Source organism: Ictidomys tridecemlineatus, chromosome 4 (genome assembly GCF_052094955.1).
Source record: "Ictidomys tridecemlineatus isolate mIctTri1 chromosome 4, mIctTri1.hap1, whole genome shotgun sequence".
Lineage (NCBI taxonomy): Eukaryota > Metazoa > Chordata > Mammalia > Rodentia > Sciuridae > Ictidomys > Ictidomys tridecemlineatus.
Genome location: NC_135480.1, coordinates 85,513,890 through 85,532,672, shown reverse-complemented (window position 1 = coordinate 85,532,672; position 18,783 = coordinate 85,513,890). Strand labels below are relative to the sequence as shown.

The following is an 18,783-nucleotide window of genomic DNA, read 5'->3' as shown; positions in this document are numbered from 1 at the left end:
TGACCACATTATGTTGTGTGCATGTAAAAACAAATAAGAAAATAGGGAATATTCCATTACAATATATCATTACTATCTTCAGAAAAAGGCGAATCAAAAGCACAATGCAATATCACCTTACCTCAGTAAGAATAGCTAACATGAAATAGACTCAATAAAACCAGCATTGATGAGTATGTGGAACATTGAGAGCTCTTGCAAACTTTTGGTGGGAAAATAGGACGGAGGTTCTCCAAAAAATTACAAGTTGAGCAACCATATAATCCCACTATTTATTATATATCCAGAGTAAATACGCTAAAGAGACATCTGTACTCCCGTACTCATTGTAGCACTATTCATAATAGTGAAGAAATGGAAACAATCTAAGTGTGCGTTCACTGAGAAATTCGTAAAGAGCATCCTGTACATGTGAACAACCAGATGCTATTCAACCTCTAACAACATGCATAGAACTAGAGGTCATTATGTTAGGTGAAATAAAACAGGCACAGTAAGAGTATAACCTCAGCGGAGGCATCAGAAAAAGGTTTTCTCATGGAAGTTGAGAGTAGAATGATGGTTACGAGGGGCTATGGTGAGTGGTTGATCATGAGTACTGAGTTACGGTTAATAAGAAGTTGTGGTGTACTGTTTCATAGTAGAGTGACTATAGATAATATACTGTACATTTCATAATAAAAGTGATAAATGATAATACTGACATGTATAATCTGATTTAAACAATGCAATATTATATAGTATCCCATTAATATGTATACTTGTTTTTTTATGTGTCAGCTAATAAAAAATAGAATAATAAACTTATGTCCTAGTAATACAAGTTTCTTAAAAATGTGTGTATATAATAATAAAATGTTCAGCGGCAAACATTTCAATTTAAGTAGATTTGAAACCCAAGTTCAGTATAAATAATAATTTATTGCTTGGTGCTATTTCCAAATTTTCTCACAGGTTAACATAATATAGTTTGTCAATTTATTAGCTGTTTAAATATTTAGATTCCAGATAGTACAGTGACCATTGATACCAGAAAAAAAATGTTGTGGCATAGTTTTCGCTCAGAAGAAATTTTTTACACTAACAAAATTATGTGTCCATTTTTTTTTCACTATTTTGAAAATGTCCATACCATTTAAAGTGATGTACAGGTTTAGTGCATTCCCTATCAAAATACCAGGGAAACCTGATGGATTTACAGAAAGGCTAGTGTTCATGCTATTTAATTAATATTATAATTAATTATCTGTAAACTCTGGTCATCTTTACCAGTTCTTCAGAATGGTAATGCAGACCATAATAATTAAATCTGATTTATTATTTATTGTACATTTCGTGAGATAGCGTTTTCTTATATTTGATTAATAGAATTTTGAAAATTTAGAATGAATTGATAATTATCAAAGATTCTAATACTCTCCTTCAAAATGAATACTTTCTAAAATTCTTATTATCCAAGAAAACAAGGTAATTATCGGAAGTCATAAGTAATATTTAACTTAGTAAAATCTGCATAGTCAGCCAAATTCTCAGGAATTGAGTGATTTTTAAGTACCTAATAATTTAATGTTTCAATCCTGTGACAACAAGAAGTGAAAAGATTAGAGTTTGATTATATGAAATTTTGGTTGGATTCTAATTTTTACAATGTTTGCTCACTTGCTCTGCCTCTTATTGTGTCTTATAAATCAGATGAAATGGAAAATTACACCTTTATTACTTTTTTCTGCTCTCATTTTTATGAGAATACTTTTTATGGTTAAGCCATTAAAAATTAGTGCTTTATTGATAAAAGCAATTCATAATGACTTTTTGGTGATCTCGAGCTTTGGGAAGGACATGCCTGGGGAGGAAATCTTGGCTCTGACCTTGAGTCTCTCTCTGATCTTTGCAAACTCTAAACCTTAGTTTTCTCATCTGTAAAACAGACATTCTGTAAACCTACTTTAAAAGATTTTGTATTTGGGCTGGGGATGTGGCTTAAGCGGTAGCACGCTTGCCTGGCATGCGAGCTGTGCTGGGTTTGATCCTCAGCACCACATACAAATAAAATAAAGATGTTGTGTCCGCTGAAAACTAAAAAGTAAATATTAAAAAAATCTCTAAAAAAAATAAAATAAAAAATATTTTGTGTTTGAGATGTGTTACTTTATACAGAGTGGCCATTTAAAAATGATTATTCACTCAATGTTATTAATTAATATCAATTTTAAAAGTGCAAAAACATGACAATACTTTTGAATGCTGTTTACAAGAACTGAAAATATTCATATTCATTTGTGAAAATCACCAGCAATGATGGGCCAATTTTTTTTTTTTTTTTTATTGTTGGTCGTTCAAAACATTACACAGTTCTTAATACATCATCTTTCACAGTTTGATTCAAGTGGGTTATGAACTCCCAACTTTACCCCGTATACAGATTGCTGTTTCACATCAGTTACCCTTCCATTGATTGACATATTGCCTTTCTAGTGTCTGATGTATTCTGCTGTCTGTCCTATTCTCTACTATCCCCCCTCCCCTCCCCTCCCCTCCCCTCCCCTTTTCTCATCCCTGTTTAATGTAAATCTTCTTCTCAAGCTCTTCGTCCTTACCCTGTCCTTGTTTACTCCCCTTATATCAAAGGGGTCATTTGGTATTTGTTTTTTAACGATTGACTAGCTTCACTTAGCATAATCTGCTCTAATGCCATCCATTTCCCTCCAAATTCTATGATTTTTGTCGTTCCTTAATGCAGAGTAATACTCCATTGTGTATAAATGCCACATTTTTTTTATCCATTCATCTATTGAAGGGCATCTAGGCTGATTCCATAATCTTGCTATAGTGAATTGTGCTGCTATGAACATCGTTGTAGCAGTGTCTCTGTAACATGCTCTTATTAGGTCTTTAGGGAATAGACCGAGAAGGGGAATAGCTGGGTCAAATGGTGGTTCCATTCCCAGCTTTCCAAGAAATCTCCATACTGCTTTCCAAATTGGCTGCACCAATTTGCAGTCCCACCAGCAATGAACAAGAGTGCCCTTTTCCCCGCATCCTCTCCAGCACTTATTGTTGTTTGACTTCCTAATGGCTGCCAATCTTACTGGAGTGAGGTGGTATCTTAGGGTAGTTTTGATTTGCATTTCTCTAACTGCTAGCGATGGTGAGCATTTTTTCATGTACTTATTGATTGATTGTATGTCCTCCTCTGAGAACTGTCTGTTCAGGTCCTTGGCCCATTTATTGATTGGGTTATTTGTTATCTTATTGTCTAATTTTTTGAGTTCTTTGTATATTCTGGTTATTAGGGCTCTATCTGAAGTGTGTGGATTAAAGATTTGTTCCCAGGATGTAGGCTCCCTGTTTATCTCTCTTATTGTTTCTTTTGCTGAGAAAAAACTTTTTAGTTTGAGTAAGTCCCATTTGTTGATTCTAGTTGTTAACTCTTGCGCTATGGGTGTCCTATTGAGGAATTTGGGGCCTGATCCCACAGTATGTAGATCATAACCAACTTTTTCTTCTATCAGATGCTGTGTCTCTGATTTAATATCAAGCTCCTTAATCCATTTTGAGTTAACTTTTGTGCATGGCGAGAGATAGGGGTTCAGATTCATTTTGATGCAAATGGATTTCCAGTTTTCCCGGCACCATTTGTTGAAGATGCTATCCTTCCTCCATTGCATGCTTTTAGCCCCTTTATCAAATATAAGATAGTTGTAGTTTTGTGGATTGGTTTCTGTGTCCTCTATTCTGTACCATTGGTCCACCCGCCTGTTTTGGTACCAGTACCATGCTGTTTTTGTTACTATTGCTCTGTAGTATAGTTTGAAGTCTGGTATCGCTATACCGCCTGATTCACACTTCCTGCTTAGCATTGTTTTTGCTATTCTGGGTCTTTTATTATTCCATGTGAATTTCATGATTCTTTTATCTATTTCTACAAGAAATTCCATTGGGATTTTGATTGGCATTGCATTGAACTTATAGAGAACTTTTGGTAATATCGCCATTTTGATGATGTTAGTTCTACCTATCCATGAGCAGGGTATATTTTTCCATCTTCTAAGGTCTTCTTCTATATCTTTCTTTAGGGTTCTATAATTTTCATTATATAAATCTTTCACCTCTTTTGTTAGGTTGATTCCCAAGTATTTTATTTTTGGGGGGGATATTGTGAATGGAGTAGTTGTCCTCATTTCCGTTTCAGAGGATTTGTCGCTGATATACAGGAATGCCTTTGATTCATGCGTGTTGATCTTATATCCTGCCACTTTGCTGAATTCATTTATTAGCTCTAATAGCTTCTTTGTAGACCCTTTTGGGTCTGCTAGGTATAGGATCATATCATCTGCAAATAGTGATAATTTAAGTTCTTCTTTTCCTATTTTTATGCCTTTAATTTCTTTCATCTGTCTAATTGCTCTGGCCAGTGTTTCGAGGACTATGTTGAACAGAAGTGGTGAGAGAGGGCATCCCTGTCTTGTACCAGATCTTAGAGGGAATGCCTTCAATTTTTCTCCATTCAGAATGATGCTGGCCTGTGGCTCGAGGTTCGGCAGTGGGAGCTCCAATTTTGAATCATTCCTAGGCTAGTCATCTTTATCAGTCCTACTCCAGCAATATAATTGAACCAACTTCAGGAGCACACTGAGATTATGTTTACTTCCTCTGCTCATGGGAAAGTGCTTTTCATTCAGTAAGGTTTTTTGTCTATTTTTTACTTGTCTATTTTGGGCAGTAAATAAATTGGAAAATGCTTGGAACAGAGAGCGAGAATTCGAGATTTGACTCAGCTAGTAATTGGCCTTCCAGCCTTAAGCACATCATTAAACACTTCTGCATCCCTGCTTTTAATAATGCTACCTTGTTAACTTCCAGACTACTCTGCAATGAGCCTTGTCTGATGAGAATTACCTGAAAGAACAGCACCACTGGAAAAGAAAGCCTTTGGGGTTAAGGAGAAGAAAAAAACAAATGAGTCACAGGAGAGGTCACAACAGTTCAGGCAGGCAGCCAAGTCATAGGGCAGAGCTGGTGCAGGCCTGACTGGTGATTTTACTTAGATGTTCAGGGCTATAGATCACTTATTTCCTTTAGGCACACAGTTGAGCTAAAGGACTTGTGGTTTAAGTAATATTAGGAGGAAAGGCTAAGAGTATCAGAAAAACTAGCAGATGGAATCAGGAAAGAATTCTGGCTGAGAGACATTACTGAACAGAACTGAGGCTAGAGGACTGCCCTAATCACCTGCAAGAGGTTTTCATGTTGGAGTATTATACCCAGGAAGCTACAACACCTAAACCTCTTACAGTGTGACTAAAGATATTTCCAAATAGTTTTAGTATATTATATAGATATATTGCATATATGTAGATAGGGAATTGTTTTTCTTTTGTCTTGTTGATTAAACCCAGAGGTACTTTATCACTAAATTATTCCTCCAGCCCTTTTGAAATTTTTTGAGACGGGATCTTCACTGGGTTGCTGAGCCTGGATTTGTACTGGCAATTCTCCTGCCTCAGCCTCCCAAGTTGCTGGGATTACAGGCATGTGCCACAATGCCTGGCTGATAGTAGTCTATTTTTCTAGGAAAAAATGCACATGTAGCTTTAGGGTGAGGAGAAACAATAATCTTTCTGTATTACACAAGATTATTTAATAAAATCTGGGAAACAGGCATAGCTAGAACAGATTTAAGAATCTAGTATGGGAATAAAAATGAACAAACTAAGTTAGTAACATCTGTTCAAATTAATGTAGAATACCATTTAGACTTCAAGTATTTGTACCAGGTAGCTTGCTTGTGTAGGAGTAAAACCAGGTAATGAAACTTTCACCATGGGCCCAGTACTTGGGCTTAAATGTCTTCTCAATAATCAACTAGGGGCTATTGGTCCCATAATCTCAATTTCAACCAAATCACCCTCTGACCACTCCTTCCTATCTTTTTCTCTAAAATTTCTCTACGTTTTAAGTTACCCAGATCTGTGGTATATTGATCTTACCACCTTTGCACTTTCTCAGCCAACTTATTTCCTTGTTCTATCCAGTTTAAACTTTGTGTTCAATCATTATAATCACATTCTTCTAAACACAGTCTAGAATAATTAGAAAAAAATAAGAATAATCTTTCTGAACTGCACCCTATACAATCTAATTAGTTACTAATCCTTGCTTTTGCCCAACAAATTGAACATTGCTAGAGTAAAACAAAGAAATTTGCTTAAATGATTATTTAAAAGAATTTTCTCAAAATACTCAATCTTCATTCCCGAAGCTCACTCTAACCTGATGAATTTGATCCTTGTTTCATATTCCTCCCTTCCACATGGGTCTGCCTGCTTTTCTGTTACCATGACTGAACTGGTCCCATTCCTACTCAGAGCATAGACTGTCTTTCATACACTTCATCATCTTTTAAGCAATTCAAGGATATTATTCTGACAACACCTCTCTCTTTCTTGCATTATCAATTTGTTCCTCTCTCCTGGTTTGTTCTTATTAATCCATAAATGTATTTTCTCTCATTTAAGAATCTCAAAATTCCATTTATTCAATTTACAGTAAGAATTAGTATTCTATGCTTTTTCTCTTATGTTTCTTTAAAATCATCAAAATGATCTTTATTCCAACTATAATAGTGAAACTGCCACTGACCATGTCACTAATGATTGCCCTGCTGTTGAATACAATGTCCAGCTCTCCTTCCTCATCCTACTTACTCTGGTCACGTTGTTTGAAACAGTGACTTAGTTCTTGTCTATTGCTTTTCTATCTTCAGTCTCCTTGCATGATATCAGTTAGCATCATTTCTCTAAAGACAATCTATTGGCATTTGTACATCAAGGCCAAACGTCTGCTGTCAAGTCTAATCTCATATGTCCAACTGTCTACTGGATGTCTGATGGACATCTCAAATTTAACATGTGAAAAATTGAGCTCTTGATTCCAAAGCCTGTTTCTCCTGCTTCCTTGTCCATTACAGTACAATGCCAGCAACATCCTTCTACTCCCTCAGCTGAAGTAAACTTTTTTCTTTCTTTTAACCCACATGAAATTCATGATAAAATCCTCCTGATGAGCTATACATGTAAAATCTGATATTTCTATTTACATGTGCTCCTCCCACCCTTGAATAGATCACCATAATCTTTACATTAATGTAATAGCAGCTTGCTTGGTCTACCTGTTTCTACCTTTGTTCCCTTTAGTCTTTCCAGGGAGAATGGAAATGAGGAATATTCCTCCTTTACTTGTAGTGAGACAGAGAACCATTTTAAGGCTTTGAGAAAAGTCCAAGTTCTTACCAGACCAGATATGCTTTGGCCTCCAGGACCTGATTTATCACAACTCTTTATGTCGCCTTTACTCCTCAAGCACAGTGCATTCAGTTCAAGGTTTTCAAATCTGTTGTTCTCTCTGCTAGATCGCTTCTCCCAGATAAGGCTAAACCTACCCCTATCTCCTCACTTTCTCAGTAACTCTTTCACTATTCTATCCATACTTCTCAACCCCATAGTGACTATCTGCCTTTCTCACCTCTTCAAACACATTAGAAATGGAAACTTGTTGAGAACTTTTGTCTCTGCTGTTGCTCAGTGCTCAAGACAAAGCAGTATGAAGATCATATATTTAAAAAATATATATGTACACACACATATGTATGCATGTAAAATATATTTAAGTGTGTCTTCTATGTTATGAAATATCTATAAGGTGCATTTACATATTCAAGAATAATTACATACAATTGTATTCATTTTAAAATGCTCATTTTAGTCATCTTGTGCTGACTTTCTATCTTAGTCTGAGTGACTTAAACAATAGACATTTATTTCTCAAAGCCAGAATGCCAAGAAGTCTAAGATCAGGAAGATTCTGGTGAAGGATCTCCTTCAGACTAGCAAAGATATACCTTCTCATTGTGGCCTTCTATGGCACAGAGAAAAAGGTCTGGACTCTTCTTCTCATAAGGACACTAATACCATTATGAGATCCTCATGACTCATCTAAACTTAATTACCTCCCAAAGTCTGCACTTATAAACAGCATCACACTATGTATTAGGACATCAGTATATAAACTTTGGGTGCATGTAGACATTCAATGCATAATAAAATAATTGTTTTCTTAACTACAGTTTTTCCTTACAAAGAATAGGTGAAAGCCTTACCCATGTGCAGTGAAGGCATTAACTCCTGATTTTGACAGTTGTACTTCTGCTTGTATTGATGACATTCTGAGCATCTCATGTGTATAGAGACTAGTCATTTATTTTATGACACAAATTATGGAAATTTTCAGAAAGAAAAACGCACAAAAGGTAAAATTACAGAATTTTTAAAATAGTTATGGACTGACTAACAAATAGATTTTATTTTGTTAGGGTAACTTATAAAATCATTCTATTTAAAGGTCATTTTCAAAAATAAGATTCTTTTAAAAAATCCAAGATAACATATAGCCATATACATTAAAGAAAAATTTTAGAAATCTTAAAATTTGTTTTATGGCAATTTAAAAGTGATAAAACAGAAATAATTTGGGCATGTATCCACAAAGTTACTAAATTTCTTAGGTATACATGTATCTAATATCTTGTCACTAATATTTTTTCTAAAGAATAGATTTTTTCAGCTTAAATTGATCTTTTTCTATATATCATAAAACGTCTAGAGGTACATGGTATGTTCAGAGTACATTTTCTAAATGGAAGTGCTCAATTCCATTGGGGAGGAGGCTAATAACATTAAATTGTGTAAATATTTTAAATATTTATGGTTAAATTTTCTTTATATTTCTTTACTTTATATACTTTTCTTCTGTTTAAATTATATATGTATTGCATAAATTTCAGAGTTCCTATGTCACATGTCTTGATTTATAAATGTTTTAATTTATTAAGAAAATCAATAACAAAAATGGATCAACAAAGGTTATATTTTCACTGCATGATTTGGTTGAAATATACTGACTTCTCATTTGATAAACTTAATTGATATTAATTTTGGGGGGGCATTGTTACAAAATTAGTATCACTTAACTATTTGTAAGGTCTGCTTCTGCCAATGGAGGCAACATTATTAACAGCTTTAAATATTTTGTACTTGCAGATGAAAACTGGTAATAGAAAATAAACAATTAGTTTAGATAGACATTTATTTAAATAAAAAGTGATGTTTCACAGAGTGACATGTAAATGAAGTCAGCAGCTTTCTATGTTAAGTTGTCATCTTCCTGAAATTTATTAACTTTTGAAACGATGCTGATATTTTTTCAGTACACTTCTGTGTTCTAGTTTTTGCATTCTCAGACTTATTGGTAAATATCATCAAATATGTTCCCTATCAACTTTCTTAATCAAATTTAGTACTTAAACATTCACTTTGGGTGTTATTTTGTTGCTGCTAATGAGCTGCCAATGTATTTAAAGCTAAATTTAAAAAAATACTACCAAATACATATAGATTTACAATGACCACAGCTTCCACATCAAGAGTATTAGGACTATTCTCCATAAGAGTACCTGGCCTCACTTGTCTCACACATATAGGATACATCTCTCCCACGATTTTCAAGTTTCCTTAGTGTTCCCATTACTTATGATCTGAAAGCATCTTGTGGACTGCACATCAGGCCATTACAATAACCTGCCAGCAGGGCTGGCAGTGTCAAAAATGATCCACATGGGAAGTCAAAGGAAGTTCCTGCATCTCAGTCACACCTGTTTAGGGACAGCAAACTTTACTTGTTTCAGTATATTTTATATCCTTTTCAAAAAATAGTATACAATAGTTAAAGCCTTGAAAGGCCAGGAAAGGGAAAGAGGTTAGTTCTTTTAGATTCAAATATAAATACGAACTATTCAGTATATATACATCTAACGTAAAACTAGATGATACCATGGCATTTGGCCCTCAGAGAAACTGTGTAAGGATTGTATTACTGTCTCCATCAGTGGATAATGATTTCAGGGCTCAGAAATATTAAATGAAATAGGCAAGATCAGACAAGGTGAAGAACTTGGATGAGGAACTAGGCAGATCTCTGCAAGCAGTTTTTGGCAGAACAAAGGGACTAGAATTATAAAAACAGAAATGCCAGAACTATGAATGAGTTAAAATGCTACTAAATTTGACTAAACTTTCCATAAAGGAGAAGAATGAATGTGATGAAGGTTTAAAACATTATAATTTAAGAAATGCCTTATTTAGAGAAAATTGGTCTAATGATGCTATTGAAGACTTTGGGGGTATTAAACACATATTTACTTCCTTCCAGGTTTTAAACAATTGAGAAATAAGCTAAGAGCCAAGTAAGGGCAGATGTGTCAGAAATCAGCCTTATTTCTAGCAAGCCTGACTGTAGCAGTGTTTTCTACCTCTCATCACAAATTGAAATGAATGCCCAGTTCCTGAAGAATGAGAGTATGGGGTTTTAAGTTTAAATCCTATGAATCATTTTCTTCTGTATTCTGTATAGTTTATCTGAAGAGTGTGAGCAGCAAGAATAGAAGGAAAAAAATTATATGTATATCTACATCTGTCTATTGGTCTATCTAGATATACCTCTTGGGAAAAAAAAACAAACAAGTCTTCTTGATTGTACTGGAAAATATGATGGATATGTAGGCGCAGAACTGACCCAACTGCAGGCTGGATTTCAGGCCCAACTCATTCTGTTTTAACTTGTAGGGGTAGGATATATAGATCTGTGCAGAGCTAAGGCAAGTTACCATGGGACATGAGAAGTTACTACCTGCAGTGACCTTTGACAGGTTAACCAAGGGAATATCTGGCTCTCAACAATCACTACCATTCCTGATCTTCTGAAGAGGTTAAAAGTCAGAAGTGCCCACCCACTTCTCTCAAGAGCGTGCATAGACCTGTGATGATGCTGGGACTCTGCGCGGTCCAGCAATCTTTTCTCGCTCCAGAGTTAATTTTGAGAGGGGCTGGAAAAAGGTGGGGGCCAGATCAGAGAGGATCTTCTTGGCAATGCCAAAGGATTTGGACTTTATTATATAGGTAGGGAAAGATGAAAACACTGTCAAAGGCAATCATATCTACATTTGCAAAATGGCAGTAGGCTAGTGGACAGATCATTTAGGAGGATATTGAAACAGCAGAAGCAAATAGAGAATAGGCAGTTGTAAGGGTGGAGACTATACAGTATATTTCATTTTACTTGTTTGTTACATTCAGAGCTGACCTGACGAATTTACACTAATATGTTTCACTTTAAAATACTTATATATAGTTCATAACATTTAAAACTCATCCTGTCATTTATAGTTATTTATATTAGCTTAAAGGTAAAAATAAGCTTAAATTGCATTAAAATGGCCAAGCAGAAGAATCTAATTATATCCTGACATTTTCTTTCTTTTTGAGAAATAAAAATCTTTAAAGAAGCAAAATTATCTCTATTTTCAAATAGTAGAATAAAACAGAAAATCCCAGAGACTCAACAGGAATAAAACACTGTAGTAAGGTGGAGGATATAATAACAGAGAAATCAATATGGTTCAAATATCCAAGCAATTACCATTTAAAAGACATAGTAAGTAGAGAAAACCTCTATTTCCAATAGTAAAAAGGGATAAAATGTTAAAAATAAACTCAACAAAAAAAAATGCAAAACATGAAAAAACACTTTAAAACACTCTGGATGTTATAAAATCAAATTTCAAAATATGAAAAGATATCTCTCATCTATATAAAATGAATCAACACTGTAAATATGACAGATATCCTTAAGTTAATTTGTGAATGTAATGAAAAAAGCACAATAATAGGTATAATTTTCTTTATTTTTATTTATTTTTTGGTGCTGAGGATTGAACTCAGGGCCTCATGCATGCTAGGCAAGTGCTCTACCTTTGAGCTACACTCTCACCTCCTATTCTGACATTGTCAACACTGACTATACTCTATGTACTGAGAACAGTAACTGTTTCATGGAATTTTATTATCAAAAAAATTTGTTACAAACTGAAAATTCTCATTTGTCATTATGAAGTTGAGATACAAAAGTAAAGAATGTAATTTTAAAAGAGACACTAGCAGATGTTTTTATTATCACAATATCAGTTTTATGAATAATAATAGACTCAATATTATAGGAAAATAGAGTATTTAAATTTTGAATGTGTATGACCTAATTACAAAATATAAAAGTAATGGATATTCATTATAATATGTATGAAAAGTATAAAATTGTACAAAGAAGAAAATAAGGACATTGTATGATTTCACCATCCCGATATTATCACTATTTATCTTTTGGACTATTCTAGTATCTAATGAGAGATGTTTTTAGTTGGCAATGGACCTTTATTTTATTTATTTAAATATAGTGCTGAGAATCAGACCCAGTGCCTCACACATGCTAGGCAAGCGCTCTGCCACTGAGCCAAAACCTCTGCCCTCTAATGAAAGATTTTAATATGAAAAGAAATGCACTAGGGTTACCCTTGAAACCCTGAATTCAAAATCTTTAAGTATTAATAACTGTTACCTTCCCAAATAAATCCAGAAAAACACAAAAATCCTTCTTGTCAGTAACAAAAGGTCCATCTTTATAGCTGCCCAGATGTCTTTACTATGAGAAAAAAGGGAGACATTTTCTTTAGCTTCCCTGTAATCAAAGTGTAGGTCTTGTAAAGCTTGTGCTGGAGGATCTCATGTCTTAAGACAAAACTTTTCTACTCCATGGTATGTTATTCTGATCCTGGCCAGTAAATTATAACTGAATCATGATTATTAGAAGAAATCTATGAATGAAGTAATTTTGACAATCACTGGAAGGATTTACAGATCCAAATCCCGAAAGGCTTCTCAATGTTTGTGATCAGACTTTTTGTTTAGGTCCCTGTGTTTTGACGTCTCTTGAGAAACCTGTTCCCTTAGAACTGCAAGAGTTTGATACCCAAGCCCCAAGAGTGCCTGGGATGTCAGGCCTTGTGGCCAAAAGCAAGTCAATAAGGCTTCCTGTACCTCTGCCTCATTGGTAAGATGATAGTAATGGCGAAGAGGATTGAAAGGAAAATAGTGATGGCCAAGCACTTTGCAAACACACGTTCCTAATTGACTGATCATTAAGGGAACCTATTAGGCAGTGATGACTCCCTAGAGGCTTCTGTCAAGGCATACTTTCCGTCTAAATGCAAACTGTGTGTTCACACGTGTTGTGTACGGATAACACAAACACCGCCCTGAATCAAAGTCACTCTTCAAAAATAAACTCATCAGCATTCACTGAGCTAAAAGATTAGTGGACAATAAACAAAGGGCCAGAGGTCCAGAACTGTTATCCCAGAGCCCTCTGAAACATGACTCCTCAGTGAGGATGTGTGATGGTGACAGAATCCCCTCTGTCCCTCATGCTGTTCTGAACAGCAGTGACAATGACTAACATTTATTTGCTGTGAAGGGCCAGATGATGTGCTAATTGATTATAGGTACTTAAAAATTTTTTTTATAATAACAATATGAGGTCGGTACTATTATCTCCATTTTCACACACATCAGAATGAGACATCAGAGGTTATCTTATTTTCCCATGATCACACAGCTAGTTAGTAGAATAAAGAGACTTACTGAATGGCAGTTTAAAACAATTTAAAGGTGATAGCACCAATGGGAAGGTCTCTAATTCATTAAGTGAAATTGGCAGCCTGATACCCAGCTTGACAAAGAGTTCATGAAAGGAAGGTGGGGACCAATCTCAGATAAATAGATAATTAGAGAGAGGGGGAGGGATAGAAAATGGAGTTTTGAACCATAATTAAAATATTTATAACAGCATTATCAAGTAGAGGGTTTTACTATAAAACATAATATGGTAGCTTTGTAATTCCTTATTCATTAGGATAAAAGAAAAGAAATATATATACACACAATCCCAATTATATTTTGTGAACTTTATCTAGGTTTTTAACAGGTATTACAAGAAAGGAATTTCTGGGATTAAATAAGTATTAGAAATTCCTGCTCTATCCCCTTTGAGAGTTGTAGAGCACATGCATACATTACATGCTCTAAGAACTTCTGAAGTGAGAAGTCTGTTTAATTGTCTAATCCAGTGTTTTAACACTTGTTTAACCAAAAAAAAAATTGTTTTCTCCGAACACATTCATATTCTAAGGAATGGGTTTATGAAACATGGATCTATGATATCAGACTGCAGTTTGAACTCTGGGATTCATGGACATCACCTTCTCCTTCCCCTAGAGCCAAAGAGGTCTTATTCCAGGAACTGACCATTGTGCATCACTGTTCTGTTGAGGAGGTACTGCAGACCTGCACAGATTGAGTCTTCAAAATCTAATCCAAGAGAAAGATCAGTTCCCTTTTCTTAAATAACCAGGCTCTGCCCTTTGCATTCCTTTTTTCTGTATCATATTTGTCAGTGGCTAAAACTGGCCAGAAGGCAGACTCAGGGACTGGCATTAAGAATTTTCCAGCTCCAACAAGCAGAATATTAACCAAATATATTTAATGCTCAGATAATATTGGGTAATGTTTCCTTGCAGATGTTGTCAAGGAAACCTGCCTCAGTTTTGGACACATTTTCAAACATTTAGGAATAATATGAAACTGGGGTGAATCATTCATACATCACACAGGAATTTTCAGTTTACCATAAATGTCACATACACTGTCTAAATTCATCACTTAAATATTCATTTAAGGTCAGCATTTCTTATAATATTTTATTCATCTATATAATAAATATTGCTTTAGAGAATTACTCTGTGCCAAGCACTATGACAAACACTAAAAATACAAAATGGATCAGGTATTGCTTGCTTTCAAGATGCTTGCATTCCCATGGAGAAGAGAGATACACAGTTGTGAGCACAAAAAAAAAAAAAAAAAAAAAAAAGCCTTCAGGGCTAAGTAGAGATAGGTAGCCTGGTCTCAAAAAATAAGATAACTACTTATCTTTCCTTCTACAAGCCATTATTAACAGGAGCCAAAATACTCTACTCAAAGGAGTATTGCCCTTCTCTGGGCATGAAGCAGAGGTTAACCCCCACCTCTGTCCCCAAGATCTCTGCTTCTCAAAAGGTACCCCACCCCTCCTGCCTCTGACACAGCAGTCTCATCACTGTTTTCTGCTCTGGAGCCCTCTGGATGGGGGAGAATCCACTTGGATTCCTTTTCCTGTTCCTTCAGTCATTACCAAAACCACAGTACTCCCAGGATTTGATTCCTGTGTGGATCTCTCTGTTGCTTTTCCTGACTCAGTACTGGTGCATTCCATGCAGAAACCTTGAATGTGCTCCATGGTTTACTTTGCTTCATTGCATTTTACACAATTTGACAAATTGCATTATTTAAAAAAAATTCAGTTGGAATGAAATGTAGTTTGAGGCAGAAACTTTGTTTTGTTCATTGCCAAGTCCCCAGCACCAAGAAAATGCCTGCAAATGATTGGTATTTCATAGATATTTATGGGATGGATGAATGATACACATGTTTATCATTTATCATCAGCTCTGTTTTTTCTCCTTAGGGCCAGAGCTAAATTTCTTGTTGCCTACAGAACATTTCTAGCTGGATATTCCAAAAGCCCTTATAAACCAAATCTCTTCCTAAACCTGCTCATTTTCTTATCTCCTTCAGTTTATTCTTCTATTTCTATCTCCTCAATGGCACACAATACAATCTGAATTCAGGTGACTCTGTGGTTCTTATTTCTCTTCTTTATCAGCCCACTTCTCTTAATTCTCCCTCTCCCCAACCCACAAGTTAGTCTTTAATTCTTCAAATTCACTGCCAGTATCAATATTTAAGGACCCATTACTTTCACCTAGATATTTATAATACCACTTTTAGTTGTGTCCCTGGCTTTCTTCCCAGTACTCTCAAAACCATGCTTTACAGTGTTGGCAAGATGACTATTGAAAATGCAGGCAATGCTTTCCTCTCTTTGCTCCCATATCATCCTTTGAATACTTTTGTTAAAAGTACTTTTCATGGTGAATTTGTTTTTTATTTTTAATTGCTTTTTCCTTCTCAACCTAATAATGCAGGACAATTTACCAGTAGAATTAAAGTGTATGGTGATAAACTAGCTTGCCTGAATAACTAGATTACAAGTTTTTTGATATTTCACTCAGAGCACTAAATACACAAAACCACAATATGCATTCCCTAGCTTTGCCAATTAAGATTTAGGTAGCATTATGTGGGTCATTTTAGATAGTCATCCAGAAAACAAAAGAATATCACCTTTTTGTTTAATCATCTGAGTATTTTAGATTAGAATGTATTTATTATGTAATTATTTGCTTTCTTTCCCATAGGTCTGGTATTTAGAATACTACCTGGAACATAATTGATGCTCAGTAAAAACATTTTTAGGTGAGTAAATAATTTAGTAGTTTTTGGTATGTTATCAGTTTGAAATAAAATTCATATTTGAAACTGTGAATTACTGGTTCATACTTGGAATTTCATATTATTAGCCTCCCATCTAGGTAAAACAGCTTGAATATTAAAATTGACTTCTAAATTTTATTTTATAGAACTTCTCCATTAATATATGTGTTGGGATATTATTTTATATATTCCTGTGTGGCTCTATTGCCTTTCCTGACTCAATACTACTGAATTCCACACAGAACCCTTAAATGTGCTCCATGGTTATTTTTTCTTCATTGCATTTTACACAATTTGACAAATTACATTATTTTAAACAATTTAGTCTAAATAAAGTGCAGCTCCTCCCCCCAATCTTTCAGGTAGGAAGTTAAGAAAAATTATTAGTAGTATGTAGATTTCCTCTTAAAATCTTCCATCTGCCACATATCTTTGCAGATATAAAACATTTTGGTTAAAATATTCTATATATAGATGTAATATCTAAATATAAGTATTTAACTAAAATGTATTTTGAATTAAAGTGTTATTAAATTACCTGATTTCATTTATAGATTTTTCACTTTTACTCCTAGGTATAAACACAAAGTCATATTACACAGGTTTTCTTTAGTAAACAATCTAAATAAGAGTGGAAAAATGAAACTATTTATTATTTTTCTCCTTTTCCCTAGGTGTTTGATTTGAAAACTGTGTGTTGGTATGTTTAGAAAATCAGATATATGTACATTTTCATTCCCTTTATAACTGAAGGGTATAATGAATCTGTCTGGACTTAAAACAAAGAACTTATATCCATAGATGCAATGCTTAAACAAGTGGATTACATTCCTATGTTTGTTTAGGAAGAGCTTTGAAGGATCTGAGAACATACCTGTAACTATTCAGGTAGTAAAAACTTGTTATTTCTTTGCTATATGTTGATGCAATCATTTCATTTATCAGGAGATTAATAAGAAATTGATCAAAATTAAAAAATATATAAGTGGATAAATCAGTTCTTTTTCCTCCAGAATAGAAGATACAAACCTTGAGGGGAGTAGAACAAAGTTCATTTAATTTCTTCAAAGTGAATTAGAAGAGAAACAGAAGAGCTGACATAAATCAGACTTTTGGCAGGCTCTAGGTCCAAACACAGATGAATATGTGATCTTTGGAAAAGATGGGAAAACAACTATTGTCAGGAGGAGTGATAGATGAAGAAATGTTGTTTCTATTTATATGGAGTAGAAGGCATGTGATGGTATGTCTTGAATACCATAGTCAAGGGTGAGGTATCCCCAAACCAGCATTATCATGACGGTTGTTATTTTGTACCTTTATGTTGTACCTTTATTTGACAATTCTGAGTTTAATCTGATCTTTACTGAGCTATGGATGATGTAGCCACATCTGTTTTCCTAATTCAAAAACAAAAAACACTATTCTAAAACTAAGACAATACCGAATGATCTACAGAAGGAGAGTATCATTATTTTATGCCCTGAGCACAAAACTGAAATTTTAGATAATTGTGACAAATAATGTCATGACCCATATCCAATAAGCCACAAGCAGTAGTGAAGGCAAGCCTTAACTGAGAGAACAGCAGAGATACATCTAACAAAGCAGATGATAAACCATTATTAAGAAGCAGCCTGTAAGTAATGATTGAACTAAATGGAAATAAGAGGTCATAAACCCAAATGGAAATGAAAAAAATCATGAAATAATACTAGCAACTACGAGTGCTACAGAAACCTTACTTACATATCAGAAAAATGATAGTGAAACCATAGCCAATGCCAGAAAGCAAGAGAAAGGTTAATATTCATGGGTGGTTACCTCTTTCTACAAGACAATGAGTCATATTAGTGTGCACTGAGCAAGCAGATGGTTAATATGTTACTGATTTACTAAATAAGATTAGTGATAGGGAGTTAGATAAGTGATCTAATCTAGTCCTTACAACTTTATGGTAAAAGGGACATTTGATTTATCTGGGAGATTTAGACTTAGCAATTTATTTGTCTCCTATATCCGATATAAGAAAACATATCCAACATGGGAACATTAATACTTCTCATTACAACTTCAGCATGTTATCTCCTTATGCCTTAGTATAACTAGAAAAAAATTAATTAACTTTCATAACACCAAAAATTAATCAATTACCAAATAATTAAACTAATACATACTTAGAATTCTCTAGACACAAGACATCAAATATGAAGTAAATATAAATATTAGTATGAGAGAGAAACATTAATAAATAACTATGACATCCTTATGATTGGAATAGTGTAGCATACAGTGTAACACTGCCAGTATACGGACATGACACTTTGCTTATGTTAGGTGGGTAATAGACTTCAGCCATGGGAAAGCTTTTATGGGAATAATTATTTCAGTGAGATCTTGAAAAAAT

General features: G+C 34.4%; 1 protein-coding gene and 1 long non-coding RNA gene across 4 annotated transcripts in view; one reads left to right on the top strand and one right to left on the bottom strand.

Moving 5' to 3' along the window:
* Positions 1-18,783, bottom strand: part of Cntn5 (contactin 5) — a 1,189,809-nt gene that overhangs the window by 169,694 nt on the left and 1,001,332 nt on the right. The gene's annotated exons all lie outside the window — the stretch shown is intronic.
* Positions 1-18,783, top strand: part of LOC144377170 (uncharacterized) — a 227,194-nt gene that overhangs the window by 206,570 nt on the left and 1,841 nt on the right. The window contains exon 2 of the long non-coding RNA XR_013437852.1: positions 16,301-16,358. This is a non-coding gene — a long non-coding RNA (uncharacterized LOC144377170). The remainder of the gene's footprint in view (positions 1-16,300; positions 16,359-18,783) is intronic.